The 15603-nt window shown below is 45.4% G+C and overlaps 1 long non-coding RNA gene across 1 annotated transcript; it reads left to right on the plus strand.

Annotated features, from left to right (window-relative positions):
- The first annotated feature begins 350 nt into the window (after nt 1-350).
- On the plus strand, nt 351-8671 carry LOC119868070. Its single transcript, XR_005385819.1, has 3 exons — nt 351-1458; nt 5947-6000; nt 8142-8671. It is a non-coding gene; the product is annotated as an uncharacterized LOC119868070 (long non-coding RNA).
- Nucleotides 8672-15603: the final 6932 nt, after the last annotated feature.

Consider the following 15603-nt stretch of genomic DNA (forward strand, 5'->3'; position numbering starts at 1 on the left):
TCCATGCAGGGACCCTGACGTGAGACTCGATCCCGTGACTCCAAGATCACGCCCTGGGCTGAAGGCAGGCACCAAACTGCTGAGCCACCCAGGAATCCCCAGATTACTTAAAAAACAAAACAAAACAAAACAAAAAACCACAGGTGCCTGGGGGGCTAAGTTGGTTAAGCCTCCGAACTCTTGATCTCGGCTCAGGTCTTGATCTCAGGGTTGTGAGTTCAAGCCCTGCGTTGGGCTCCATGCTGGGTGTGGAGCACCTAAAAAAAAAAAAAAAAAAAAAAGGCAGCCTCGGTGGCTCAGTGGTTTGGCGCGGCCTTCAGCCTGGGGTGTGGTCCTGGAGACCCAGGGTCGCGTCCCGCACCAGGCTCCTTGCAGGGAGCCTGCTTCTCCGTCTGCCTGTGTGTGTGTCTGCCTCTCTGTCTTTCATGAGTAAATAAATAAAATCTTTAAAACAAAACCAAAAACCCACAACAGAATGTACAGATGAAGGACAGGGGAGGGAAATAGGCTTGGTCCATTCCTTTTTTTTTATATATAAGATTTTATTTATTTATTGAAGGGACAAGTATATTTTATGGGGTAAAGGGACAACTTAAGGAGAATAAATGGAGAAAATACAATTTTAAGGAAAGAAGTTCTGATTCTGTAGCTCCTCTGATTTATTACCCTTTTTTTATTGGCCGTAAATTTTTTTTTTACGATTTTAATTATTCATGAGAGAGAGGCAGGGACACAGGCAGAGGGAGCAGCAGGCTCCATGCAGGGAGCCCCATTCAGACTCCATCCCAGGACCCCGGGGTCATGCCCTGGGCTGAAGGCAGACGCTCAACCACTGGGCCACCCAGGCGTCCCTGGCTGTAAAAATCTAATATGAAAGGAAAATTCTTTTTCGAGGGGTAACTTGTCGAATGATTATTATCATCCATTAATTTACTGAGTGCTATTAATTTCTCCAGTCCACGGATGGGGAAAAGAGGCACAAATGCTAAGTAACTTGTCGAAATTCACAACCAGTATTAGGCAAGTGGACGGTCTGGGATTCAAGAGAGCTGGGGAGAGAAGGTTCCTGAATGCAAGAGCAGCCAAAAAGAGGAGGAGCTGCAAACAAGTTCACTTTCTCTTTAAAGGTGTCTGTGTGGGTGTTTGGAGGGAGGACTTTGAAAGTAATGATGTCCACCTGGGTTTCCCCACCTTCTTAACTGAGACTGTCACTTGAGTGGGCCTGCCATCCCAACAGGATCTACAGGACAGAGTGGCCTATGAGTGCCACCTTCTGGAATGAAGGATAAAGCCACTGCATTTTTTGCCAGTGACAGGTGAAAACCAGAAGACATACGTATCATATTTGTGGATGGCAATGAGGAGGACAGTGCCCTCAGCTGGCAGACTGAGAATTCAAATACCTCAATAGAACAAACATGGTTACCAGAGGGGAGAGGCGTGGGCAGTATGGGTGAGGTAAGTGAAAGGGATCAAGAGTTCACTTACCCCCCACCCCCCAAAAAAAGTTCACTTACCCTGGGACACGGTGGTGGTGGGGGGGGTTTGCTCAGCAGCTGAGCGCCTGCCTTTGGCCCAGGGCGGGATCCTGGGATCCTGGGATCGAGTCCCACATCAGGCTCCGCGCAGAGAGCCTGCTTCTCCCTCTGCCTGGGTCTCATGAATAAATAAGTTAAAAAAAAAAAAAAAGGGAATTGCCGAATCACTGTATTGTGCACCTGAAACTAATATAACACTGCATGTTAACTACACTGGAATTAAAACAAATCTCAGTAGGAATGATACACTCCATCTCATAGACCAAAATTCAATAGTTAGTAACACTGCCTTTAGGTCCAAAAAGTCAACGGATCATTATAAAGATGAGAAAGATGTAGAACATCTAAAACTCAAGAGGCGGTCTGCTGGTGGCATTAGACCCCCCGTATCAGGTTGTTTAGGTGCCACACTGTAAGGTCTTGGACTACAGACCAACTGGAACCTGTTCATAGAAGCCGTATGGATGGTAAAGAGACTTAACTAAAAGGGTCAATGCCAAGTTCAGAGTCAAAGTCTCCAGGAAGACAAAATTATAGCCTGCAGATATTTATGGGTTTCTGTATGAATGGCCTCAAGGAAGAAAATTAGGACCAATGGATGGATGTCCAAAGAGGACACAATTCAGAAAATGCCCTTCAGAGCTCTCGGGAGGGTGTTGTGTACTAGAAAGACGGCCGGCTTTGGAGGCACAGACCTTGTTTGACTCCAGCCTTTGACGTTGGCAAAGTTTTCTGTCAGTGTCTTGTCACCTAACAAATGGTGATAATACCTGCCCTATGAAGTGTTTAAAAGCAATGAGGCAAAAAACAACCCCAAAACCAAAAAAAACAAATGAGGCAAGATCTGGAAAGTGCTTTATGTCACCTCACATAAGACCTGTCCATGAGAAAAAAAAAAAGAGCAAGCTGTCCATGATTGCTTTCAAACTGGACATCTTAGGCCAGGGGTTGGCAAACTTACAGTAAATAACCAGGGAATAAATTTTTTATTTCTATTACAAAAGTTTATTTAATAAAAAGAAAATAGGGATCCCTGGGTGGCGCAGCGGTTTAGCGCCTGCCTTTGGCCCAGGGCGCAATCCTGGAGACCCGGGATCGAATCCCACGTCAGGCTCCCAGTGCATGGAGCCTGCTTCTCCTTCTGCCTGTGTCTCTGCGCCTCTCTCTCTCTCTCTCTGTGTGTAACTATCATAAATAAATAAAAATTTAAAAAAAAAATAAAAAAAAGAAAATAGAAAATTATTTCTAAAATTATTTTAAATATTTAAATTATTTTAAAATAATTAAATTATTTCTATTTTTTCTAAAAATAGAAATTATTTCTATTACAAAAGTTTTTTTTTAATAAAAAGGTTCAATAAGATGTACGTGACCTAATTTTTATATTATTTTTTATTTATAAGATGCACTGTGGAGAGAAGACATGGAACCAGGGATTTCTCTGCTTTAAATTTTTTTTAAGATTTTTTTTTTATTTATGATAGTCACACAGAGAGAGAGAGAGAGAGAGAGAGAGAGGCAGAGACACAGGCAGAGGGAGAAGCAGGCTCCGTGCACGGGGAGCCCGACGTGGGATTCGATCCCGGGTCTTCAGGATCGCGCCCTGGGCCAAAGGCAGGCGCCAAACCGCTGCGCCACCCAGGGATCCCGATTTCTCTGCTTTATATTCTGGTTTTGTTGTTCATACTCTCTCAAAGGCTTCCACCAGGATGATACCTTTTCCTACTATTATCGCCAGGCCAGTGTTACTCTGTCGCCCGCTGGCCACCACTTGCGCTTGTCCATCACAAGATTCATAAAGAGGTCAAATCACAATATTCCTTAGACATAGCTGCTATCATTTAATTTCAAAAATAACTTCTTGGCCATGAATTTTTCCAACTCGGGGTGAGTGTCTACCCGGCAAGTTCAAAAATGCCTTCGAAGTGATTTTTTTATACTTTTAGACATACAGTCTCTAAACAACTTTACAGGCATAGCAAGAAAACATCCGTAGACCGTGAATGAACATGGCCATGTTCCATTAAAACTTCATTTATGGACACTGAAATGTGAATTTCACAATTTCCATATTCATGAAATAATGACCTTTTGATTTTTTTTCAATCATTTAGATATGTAAAACTATTCTTAGACCCGAGGCTGCACAAAAACGTGTGAAAGGCCAACAGTTGGTACTCATAGGTGAAGTTAAAAGAAAGCAGCTAACCTAATTGTTTTCTAATTAAGTTATTTTATTTTATTATTTTTTTGAAATGATTTTTGATTACTTAGGCATTTATATATTTGTGAGAGAGCAAGAGAGAGCATGAGCATGCACAAAGGAGCAGAGGGAAAGAGAATCCCAAGCTCCATCTCAGGACCCAGAGATCATGAGTTGAAGTCAAGAGGATCACACCCTGGGCCGAAGGCAGATGCTCAACCGCTGAGCCACCCAGGCATCCCCGATTTTTAAAAAATTAATTTAATTTCACCTTATTTTTCGTTGCTTGCTGTCTTAAATTGAATGCTGGCTCCCTGCCAATACTACCAAAATCACCTGTCAGCAAGGCGAAGCCTAGTGGATTGTCTGCTGTAGTTAGGGTGAGACTAACATTGAGAAAGTAGAGCCTGAGTGGGGGCGGGCAAAGGAGTCTACGGCTTAAACTAAGTGATTTTGTGGAGGCCTTTGTAGGATGATGATTTAGGAAAAGCAGGTAACAGGGTTTCCTAACTACTCCTTGTCTGATGAGCCATTTTACTCTAACGAGGCTTAGTTGGATGTCTAGGTACTTGCAACTTCATCTTCTGGGCAGAGTTTTCTGCAATAGTAAAGTCGGATAATGCAGACCTTCCTTGTAGACAAGCCACCTAATGTAGATGGTAAACGGTGTGGCTGTGATACAGTTCTTGAATCTAAGTGAGGTGTGGTGAGGTGAGGTCTGGAGCCAACAACCAAGAAAGAATTCTTTTTATTTCTTCATGAGAGACACAGACAGAGAGGCAGTGATATGGGAGAGCTGGGCTCTTGTCTCACGGAGTTAAAGAATGAATCTCAAAAAAAAAAAAAAAAAAAAAAGAATGAATCTCACGGACACAGGAGAGTGAGCAAAGGTAAAGGAGTCTCTAGGTAAAGATACAGAGAGACCTCTCAGAAGTGAGAGGGGTCCCAGCAGGGTTGCCCCTGAGGGCATGTAGGGTTGGTCTTTTATTGGAAGCCTAATCAGGGAACCTAAATCCTTTTAACGTTATTTACTGACATCACCATTGAGTAAGTACTAGTGATAACAGCTTTAATGCCTTACTTCTTCTTTGGGGTCTGGTTATCCTTTGTTGGTCCCAGATGAGTTAAAAAGACACCCTCCCCACCCACACCCAGGGCAGGGTGGTCTGACCTGATCCTTTATCTCTCATTTCCTTACATCTCAGTATTTTTTTGGATTTTAGTGAGCCTGCTTCCATGGCCCCCTACCTAGCCCTGCCTAGCCCCATTTGTCCCTAACTCAGCAGAGACACAGGCAGAGGGAGATGCAGGTGAGAGCCTGATGTGGGATTGCATCCCAGGACCCTGGGATCACGCCCTGAACCAAAGGTAGACGCTCAACCACTGAGCCACCCAGGTGTCCCAAGAAAGAATTCTTTTTTTTTTTTTTTTAAGATTTTATTTATTTATTCATGAGAGACACACACAGAAGAGAGGCAGAGACACAGGCAGAGGGAGAAGCAGGCTCCATGCAGGGACCCCGACGTGGGACTCGATCCCGGGTCTTCAGGAGCACACCCCGGGCCGAGGGCGGTGCTAAACCGCTGAGCCACTGGGCTGCCGCCAAAAAAGAATTTTTTTTTAAAGAAAGATTTTATTTTATTTATGTATTCATGAGAGACACACAGAGAGAGAGGCAGAGACACAGGCAGAGGGAGAAGCAGGCTCCACGCAGGGAGCCTGATGTGAGACTTGATCCTGGGACTCCAGGACCACGCCCTGGGCCGAAGGCAGGCACTAAACCGCTGAGCCACCCAGGGATCCCCCAGGAAGAATTCTTGATGCAAACATGGTTCTGGTTTTATGAAAGCCCAGGGACAGGACCCGTAGGTAGAAAGAGCTGCTGCCCTGGGGTTGTCAGGGGTGACTGAGGACATACTTGGGAGTTGGGGGTAAGGAAAAAGGGAGGTTTTCAAAAGAACTGTTGTATGCTAAAGAGGGCCTACAAGATACTGGAGTCCTTGCCATTGTCACATTAAAGTTGTTTTTCCTGCTAGGAAAGCATTAAGACAGTTGAGAGTTTCCTTCTGGAAGTCAGGTTATTGATAAGAATGCTTTTTTCTTGTAAATCACTAAGACATTTTGTAAACTGAGGGAGCCTCCCAACTTGCTGGACTGTAATCTTTTTAAATTATCCGTTTGTTTTTTTCCTTCCTTTGTCTTTAGGGAAGTCAGGAGTGCCGAGGAAGGCCACACGTATCCCACCTGGGGATTGGTGGGGTAAGTTGCAGGGTGTTGTCCTGTGCTTTGTCCTCTGTTGGCCTTCTGCTCCTTCATCAGGTGTGGATGGGTTTAGTACTCAACTCAAAAAGTTTGTGGAGCGTGAGACGTGCTGCAGCCCGAAGGGAAGAGTTTAAGATGCAGGCTCATTAAGGAGGAAAGGGCTGGAAATTTAATAGGTAAGGAAAAGTAAGTGCCAGGGCAGATACCTGTGGCGAAAGGGTGCTTTTCCTGCAACTAGAGGCTAACAGCAGGTGGAGCTAGACCCTTCCAGCAAGGCGCTTCCAAAGGTGAAGCTAGATTACAGGTGGGCTTTGCCGGAGATAGCTAAGCAGGAGGGATTAAACCTAGTTCATCTCACCCATCAGAGTGACAAAAGTTCAAAATGTTTGTGTAGGGGAGGAAAAAGAATTTTCCTTTACCCTTCTCGGTTCTTGGCAGAGACCCTCCCCCCTCTTACTAGAAGACAGATTATTATTATTATTTTTAGAAGACAGATTAACAGGAGAAAAGTCTGATAACACGTCTACCTCCTGTATGCACGAGAACCCCAGGAGAACCGAGTAATTTCCCCAAAAGGTCTGAGCCATCATCTTAAATACAGCCGCTAGCTAAGGAGAAAGATGTTGGGGGTGGAGGAAAGTCAGTTCAGGGAGGTTTTCCGGTAAAGCACCGTTAACCAGGGTGAGGAGGTTATGCGGATTTAAGCTTTCCCTTCTCCATCATAAAGGTTGCTAGAGATTAGGTCACCTCCTCTTCCGAGTACAGTGAGGGTGACACCCTTACAAAAGGACATTTCCCTTACAAATGCTAATTTCTCTTACAAAGGGTCACTTGTACCCGGCGTTCAGAGCTTTTCCTGCAGACACTGTTTCCCTAAAACATCCAGCTCAAGATAATCCTCTTGCCAAAGAGGCATATTTTGGGTGACTTTCTGCTTCCCTTCACTTGATAATATGCTTGATCGGCAAGGCTGTGGGGGAACAAGTACTCCGATATTGTGGGTGGGAATACAAAACGGTATAACGCTGGTGGAGAGCAATTTTACAATATCTTAACAAAATGACAAGCATTTAACAGTTGACCTGGCAACCCCACGTCTAGGTATTGATCCTGAAGCGTGAGCTCTAACAACACAAAAATGCATGTACACAACGTTATTTGATTGCAGCATTATCTGTAATTGCAACATATTGGAAACTACCTCCAAAAGTTCAACTATATAAGCATTTGGTTTAATAAACTATGATATAGTCGCACAATGAAATACTATGCAGTTGTAAAAAAAATAATGAAGATTTTTAGAAGGGAGCAACCTACACCACCCTAAAACAGGCCTCTGGCGTACTGATTATTTGAAAGTGGTTATTATTAAGAAATTGCAGGGGGCGGGGAAGAAATTGCAGGCGGAGGAGAAGCTGTGAAAACTGAAAAGTGACCCTTTTGTAAGAGATATTTGCATTTTTAAGGGAAATCTCCATTTGTAAGGGTGTCTTCCTCACTGTACCCGGAAGAGGGGGGTGAGCTTCTCAATGGAGAAGGTGTTGGGGTAAATCTGCATAACAACCTTGCTCTGAATTATTCTGCTCCCACAGGCGACCTCCCATCTCTGAGTCCTCACTCCCAACACCTTTTGTCTTTAAGGCCCTGGCTTCAGCCATTTCAGGGAAATGGTTGTTCCTTTGTGTACAAGAGGTATACATGTCATTAAATTTCTGTTTGATTTTTTTCCTGTTAATTGGTCTTATGTCAATTTAATTTTAATTTAATTAATTTTTAAGATTAAAAAAACATTTTATTTATTTATTCATGAGAGACACACAGAGAGGCAGAGATAGGCAGAGGGAGAAGCAGGCTCCCTGCAGGGAGCCGGATGCGGGACTTGATCCGGGACCTCTGGATCACGACCCAAGCCAAAGGCAGACGCTCAACCACTGAGGCATCAGGTGCCCCTCAATTTAATTTTTAGAGCAGCCAAAGAACCTAGAAGAGAAAAAGTAAAAAATTTTCCTCCCCTACAATTTGTATTAACTGATTTGAAGTATTTTTCAGGATATATTTGCTACATGAAAAAAAGCAAGGCTACCTTGTTGGGAAGAAAAGGAGATTCAATAAGAACGCCTATTATATTATTTTTGCAGAAACATACAGGAAGGAAGATCAAATTTATGAGAATGGTTATCTCGGGATCCCTGGGTGGCGCAGCGGTTTGGCGCCTGCCTTTGGCCCAGGGCGCGATCCTGGAGACCCGGGATCGAATCCCACGTCGGGCTCCCGGTGCATGGAGCCTGCTTCTCCTTCTGCCTATGTCTCTGCCTCTCTCTCTCTCTCTCTCTCTCTCTCTCTCTGTGACTATCATAAATAAATAAAAATTAAAAAAAAAAGAATGGTTATCTCAAAATGAGATGTTAAGATTAGAGTGAAAGAGAGAAGATATGGAGTGGCACTTCTCTTGAGTGTCCTGTTTTGTCTAGTTTTGACTTTTGGAACTGTTAAATAACAAAAATATAACAGTAAATTTAAAAAATTAATTTTTTTGCCCAGCATGGAGCCTCTGACCTGGAGATCAAGCCCTGAGCTCAAATCAAGAGTTGGATGATCAACTGAGTGAGCCACCTAAGTGACCCTCAACTGAGTAAATTTTAAAGAACTAATGGGCTTTATTAATCAATTCATGGGGGGTCCCTGGGTGGCTCAGCGGTTTGGTGCCTGCCTTTGGCCCAGGGCGTGATCCTGAAGTCTCGGGATCAAGTCCCACGTCAGGCTCCCTGCGTGGAGCCTGCTTCTCCCTCTCCCTGTGTCTCTGCCTCTCTTTCTCTCTGTGTCTCTCATGAATAAATAAATAAAATATTTTTTTTTTTTAAGATTTATTTATTTATGATAGAGAGAGAGAGAGGGCAGAGACACAGACAGAGGGAGAAGCAGGCTCCATGCCAGGAGCCCAACGTGGGACTCGATCCCGGGACTCCAGGATTGTGCCCTGGGCCAAAGGCAGGCGCCAAACTGCTGAGCCACCCAGGGATCCCCAATAAATAAAATCTTAAAAAAAAATCAATTCATGAATCAGGAAGCCTCCCATCTAGTAAGTAGAGGAGAGCTCCAAAAGGCTACAGAAAGGGAAAGGTTTTTAAAAGTTGGGGAAGGAATGGGGAAAAGGAAATTATTAACAAAGAATCTATTTTAGACAAGGTCGTCCTCCTAAGAGGAATGGTGAGGTCTATCACTAAAATTTCTAACGCTGACCAGGAAATTCCTTGTTAACTGGTTAAAGGTTAGATTTCTGGGGGGTTGAAATTACAGTCAGGGTAGGCAGTAAGTCTTGGTCTACTGACTTGGGACCTTAAGGTAAATGACACCATATGGGGCCTCTGGTTTTCTTTTTAACAGAACCATGTTAATGTTTTGCTCATAAAAAAATAAATCCGTGAGAAATAAATGGGAATTACATGGGAGTGCTTGCCAAGAGACTCCCATAATGGCGCAAAGGAGCTGGGCGTTGACCAAGCTTGAGCTAGGATAGTTCTTGAAACAGTACTAAAGAGACAAATCGAACATAGATAGCATGACAAAGGGCTCAAGTCAAGCCTGCACATTTTGGAAGGAGGTATTTCTAGGGACTGTTGAATGTGCTGGGTGAAGAGTCAAACCTAAAAATCGCTCAGTGATTGATTAAAAGGAGAAGTCTCTAGAAGCAGAAAACTAGAAAGTAAGGAGTGTCAAATGGCAAAAATAAACACAATTTAGTAATGAATTCGATGCCCCTTGTGATGAAGTTTTGGAATATAGGTGAGGTCTGGAGCCGACGACCAAGAAAGAATTCATGAAACGTCTTATTAGAGACAGGACCTGTGGGCAGGAAGAGTGGTTGCCCCGGGCCTGTGAGGAGTGGCTCATTATATACCCAGCAAGCAAAAAGGGAGATTGCAAAAGCATTTTCATATGCTACAAGATACTGGAGGCCTTGCCATTGTCAAGTTAAAGATTGTTTTTCTTTTTAGCAAAGCCTTAACATTGAGACAGCTGGAAGCTTCCTGTAGTGTCACACATATCTCACCCTGGGTGGGGTGGTTTGTGGGATATCAGCTGTGCTCTGTCCTCAGCTAGTCCTGCTCCTTCATCATTTATTTCACTAGAAAGTAATCCATGGGTTGGTTGTGTCTCACAGTAGAGTCTGGTCAAGGAGAGAGTCTTTGTCACCTGGCACTGTGGGTAGTGCTGTGTCGAGGCCCCAGAACAAGCACGTGGTGGGTGGACAGTGACAGGACTCATGGCCCCCTTCATAACTTGCATTAGCCACCAGCCAAAAGCAAGCACTGCTTTGGGGGCCTTGGGAAGGAGTTCCACAAGTTGCCAGCCACCGGTGCGAAGAACAGCGCTTGGAGGGAGGCTCGGTAGGAAGCAATACACTTAGGACATAACAACAAACAGCTTGTGAGTTTTGCTACCCAAATTCTTGCTGTCAGTTAAGGGAAAAATTGTGAAGGGTTTTGAAATGGTGAATACTGAGCATCCCTCCCAGTGGAATACCAGGATTTGTCTAGACTAGAGGACCTCCCTTGGAGTTTATGGATTCTTTTTTTTTTTTTTTTAAGATTTTATTTATTTATTCATGAGAGAGAGAGAGAGACAGACACACACACACACACACACACACACACACACACACAGAGACATAGAGGGAGAAGCAGGCTCCCGTAGCCTAATGTGGGACTTGATCCCACATCCCAGGATCACACCCTGGGCCAAAGGTGGATGCTCAACCGCTGAGCCACCTAGGTGTCCCAGAGTTTTTGGATTCTGTAGAGGGTTGTATTCTTCATTATCTTTCAGTGTTTTGCGACTCTGTAGAGAAAGTAGTTAACCCAGAAGTCTGATGATGAAGCAGATGATCCATGTTCATAGAAATGCAAGTGATTCCTGTCTGGTACCCATCTGATTGGTTTCTCTGTAGAAAAGGGGTGACTGAAAAAAAAAAGAAAAGAAAAGGGGTGACTTCCATAAATTACATTTTTGCTCTATAAGACTAATTAATGACTAGTTGTTAACATGTCCATTTTATATTTCTATGGGAGTCATGATTTTACCTTAAAAAATCTTTTCAGGGTGCCTGGGTGACTCAGTCGATTAAACCGCCGGCTCTTGATTTTTAGCTCAGGTCATGATCTCAGAGTCCTGGGGTTGAGCCCTGTGACCAGCTCCGGACTCATCGGGGAGTCTGTTTGAGATTCTTTCTCTCTCTGCCTGCCCTCTGTCCCTCTCTCAAATAAATAAATAAATAAATAAATAAATAAATCTTAGAAAAGCAAAAAGCCTCTTTCAGGGCACTTGGCTGGCTCAGTCTAGGGAGCGTGCAACTCTTGGTTTGAGCCCCACGTTGAGTGTGTAGAGATTAGTTTAAAAAATGATAATTAAAAAATATAAAAATCTTTCAACTACCTAATATGTTCTGAGGGAGCTGGCTGTCAGCAGTAGGGGTGGATATAGGTTTGGTGGGCCTGAAGTTTACACAAGTTGGGGGGGGCGTTCTTTAAGAAAAATACAGCAGTAGGTAGAGGGCCTTGGAGCTTAAACTTTAAACATTACAGTGAACCTGCCTTTTACCATTGTTGAAAGATACTTTTTGGAGAAAAGGTAAAATCATGAATCTCCTTCAAATATAAAGGTCAAAGACTTTATTTTGCTCATAGGGGAGAATCAAGCAGGCATTATAACCGGCTCAAATGAGAATAGAGAAGGTATGGGGCAGCCCCGGGGGGGGGGGGGGGGCTCAGCCGTCTAGCGCCGCTTGGCCCAGGGTGTGACCCTGGGAGCGGCCCAGGGTGTGACCCCGGGGTCCCAGGATCGAGTCCCACGTCGGGCTCCCTGCGTTGAGCCTGCTTCTCCCTCTGCCTCTCTCTCTCTCTCTCTCTCTCTCTCTGTGTCTCTCATGCATAAATAAATAAAAATATTTTAAAAAGAATAGGGAAAGTAAATTTAATTATTTGTAAAACATTTTTAAAGTTTTTTTTTTTTTTTGAAATTTAAGTAACTTCCACACCTACCCTGGGGCTCGAACTCACCACCCGGGGGTCAGGAGTCCCACCGGGGCACGTAGTTCAGGAATGAAAGGCCAGAATCAGGGCAACCTAGGGGGCTGCAGACCCTGCCGCCTTGCCCCTCGGCTGGACCCGGGGTGCGCATCTTTGGGCCCTGGGGGGACGCAAGCCTGAGCCCCCCCAGTGCAGCTCCGACGGCGAGAGCCACACGGCGGGGTGCGCGGGGGTCCCCAACTCCCGCGCTGGACGCCTCGCCCCAAACCTGTTCCCGGGAACCCGCGCGTCCCGGAGGCCCCGGGGACGGATGAAACTGGGGGGCGGGTGCTGGCCGCGCCCCGCCCCGCGCACCTGTGATGAGGCAAAGGTGACATCTAGCGGCGCTCGGGGTCTCCCGTCCTCGGTGGTGGTGGGGGGGGGGGGCTCCGGAGGGAGGGCGTGGGGAGCGCCCGGGCCGTTCGGCTGCCTGGCGCTGGGCCCCGGGGCGCATCGGGTCCCGCGCTCGCGGCACCTGCGCCGGGAGGGGCACCTGGGCGCTGGGCGCTGGGCGCTGCGGAAAGGGCGCTCGGGGAGCCCAGCAGCTCCCTGGATCCACCGGCGGCGCCGGGAAGCAGCCGGGAGCTCGGGGCGCAGGGCCTTCTGCAGGCGGGAGGGCGGTGCGGGCAGGTGCGGGCAGGTGCGGGCAGGTGCGGGGAAGAGTTGCTGAGATTAAGGCTTCATCCTCTTTGCATGTTCCTTGCAGCACAATTGTAAAGAGGGATTTTTCTTTCTAATGATTGTGATTTTTCTAAACATGATCCCTCCAGGAGCCTTAACCTTACCAACTTTTAAGCTTTCTTTCTTTCTTTTTTTTTTTTTTTAATATTTTATTTATTTATTCGTGAGAGAGACACAGAGAGAGAGAGGCAGAGACGCAGGCAGAGGGAGAAGCAGGCTCCACGCAGGGAGCCCGATGCGGGACTCAATCCCGGAACTCCAGGATCACACCCTGGGCTGAAAGCAGATGCTCAACTGCTGAGCCACCCAGGCGTCCCCTACTTTTAAGCTTTTTATGTCTACAGACTTGCAGCAAATATTATTGCTGAATATTGTGGGATTACATTGTGGGTGTGTCGCCCCCTCCCCCTGCCCCCCCAGGCTCATCCAATCCATAAATTGAAGTTCTAACCCCCAGACCTGTGGAACATGACTATATTTGGAGATGGGTCCTGTAAAGAGGTAAACTAAGATAAATAAGTCATTAGGGTGGACCCTAACCCAGTGTGACTCGGGTTCTTAAAAGGAGGGGAGATCAGGACCTAGATGCAGAGCCAAGGCCGACCTAAGGGCTAGATGGGGCCCTTTGCAAGCCCTGGAGGGAGGCGTGGGTAGAAATCAAACTTGCCCACACCTTATGATCTTGGACTTCCGCCCCTGGCACTGTGAGAAAATAAGGTTCTGCTCAAGCTCCAGCGTCTGTGGTATTTTGTTAGGGCAGCTCTAGCAAACTAGTGCGCCTGTGTTTAAGGATGGTGCCCGTGGAACACCTTCTTCACTTCTACAGGAAAAGTCCTCTGGCTGTATGCCATGTTTCCATTCATCCCTGACTCATAACTCAGTCTGATCTCACCCACACGCCGGTGTCTCGCTCCACTCCTGTGTTTTGGAGTCAGACCCTGCTCGGGCTCAGCCGTTTCTCTACAGCAAAGGCTGTTTGTGGTGGAAGTCTGCAGCTTGCGTTTCCACTAGGTCGGTCCCGCAGTTCCAGCGTGGGAGCTCCCCTTGAGGGATCATGCTTGTGTTAGGTGCCCCGAAACACCTGTTTTTCTTCAAATAGAAAACAGGAAATGATAAGCAGCCTGTAAACTGAGAGTCTATCTTGCATCTATTAGTTTATAGCAAAACACAAACAAAATTACACTCTTAACAGCAGGGCACGGACACTTTGGGCAACGGGCATGTTAATGAACTGGTGGTGGTCATGTCCATGGTCACAACCTTTTTGAATGCATTCCTACAGCAGCACCTTTCAATGGCCATAAAATTGTTCACACCTTGAAGTTCAGTAATCCCTCTCATGGGAATCTGCCCTAAGGAAATAATTAAACAGAAGCAAAAGCTCATATACCTGTATATGTGAAAGATGTTCATTGTAGCATGCTTTGTAAGAATAAAAAATTGGAAAGCAACCAAATTCTCAACAATCAGTAAGTTGTTAAGTTAGAACACAAAAGCCAATGAAATATTATGCAGCTATTAAAAATGATAATTATGAAGAACATGTAAAAACACGAATAATGTTTATGATTTTTACACATATACCTTTTGAGAATGCAAAATAGGATCCCCTTTATAATTATATCTGTGTGAAAAAGGTTATAGTCAAAAATTGAGAGATGCTAAGAATGAATACAAAACTTTCTTAGGGTAGCAAAGTTGTGAATTGCTTTTTCTTTTAGACATTTTATTTGAAGTATTATAATTTTATTTTATGTTTTTATTTTTTTTAATTTTTATTTATTTATGATAGTCACAGAGAGAGAGAGAGAGAGGCAGAGACATAGGCAGAGGGAGAAGCAGGCTCCATGCACCGGGAGCCCGACGTGGGATTCGATCCCGGGTCTCCAGGATTGCGCCCTGGGCCAAAGGCAGGCGCTAAACCGCTGCGCCACCCAGGGATGCCTATTTTATGTTTTTAAAAGATTTTATTTATTTATTCATGAGAGACACAGAGAGGCAGACACAGGCAGAAGTAGGCTCCCCGCAAGGAGCCCAATGTGGGAATGGATCCTGGATCCTGGATCCTGGATCCTGGGATTACACCCTAAGCCAAAGGCAGAATCTCAACTGCTGAGCCACCCAGGCGTCCCTGTTATAATTTTTAAAGAAGTGTTCTGATAATGTCGGACTGTGCTAGTGGGCTCGGTCAAAATATAATTTTGAAAACTTAAGACATGACTCATACAACTGTAAAGTAAACATGCGTCAGAGGTTTATTCAACTCAGTGAGGAAACTGGCCTGTAGTAGTGGGGCTGGTTCAAAAAGCATTTGCAGGGATCCCTGGGTGGCGCAGCGGTTTGGCGCACCTGCCTTTGGCCCAGGGCGTGATCCTGGAGACCCGGGATCAAGTCCCACGTCAGGCTCCCGGTGCATGGAGCCTGCTTCTCCCTCTGCCTATGTCTCTGCCTCTCTCTCTCTCTCTCTCTCTCTGTATGACTATCATAGATAAATAATAATAATAATAAATTAAAAAAAAAAGCATTTGCAGAGGGGCGCCCCGGGGGGCTCAGTCAGTGAGGTGTCCAACTCTTGATTTGGGCTCAGGTCATGATCTCAGGGTCGGGCATCAAGCCCTGACGTGGGCTCTGTGCTTAGAGTCTGCTTGAGATTCTCTTTCCCTCTGTGTCTCCTCCTTCCCCCCACATGCTCTTGCTCTTTCTAAATAAATATATAAATACATAGGATGTTTAAAAAAACAAAACCGAAGAGCATTTGCAGAAGAGAGATCGATAGAGTCAAGAAGGGCATGATGGAGTAAGTCAACTAAGTTATAGACAAACCAAACAATACACATTTGGGGTAGTCTTTAGT

Source organism: Canis lupus, chromosome 38 (assembly GCF_011100685.1).
Source record: "Canis lupus familiaris isolate Mischka breed German Shepherd chromosome 38, alternate assembly UU_Cfam_GSD_1.0, whole genome shotgun sequence".
In the NCBI taxonomy this organism is placed as follows: Eukaryota; Metazoa; Chordata; class Mammalia; order Carnivora; family Canidae; genus Canis; species Canis lupus.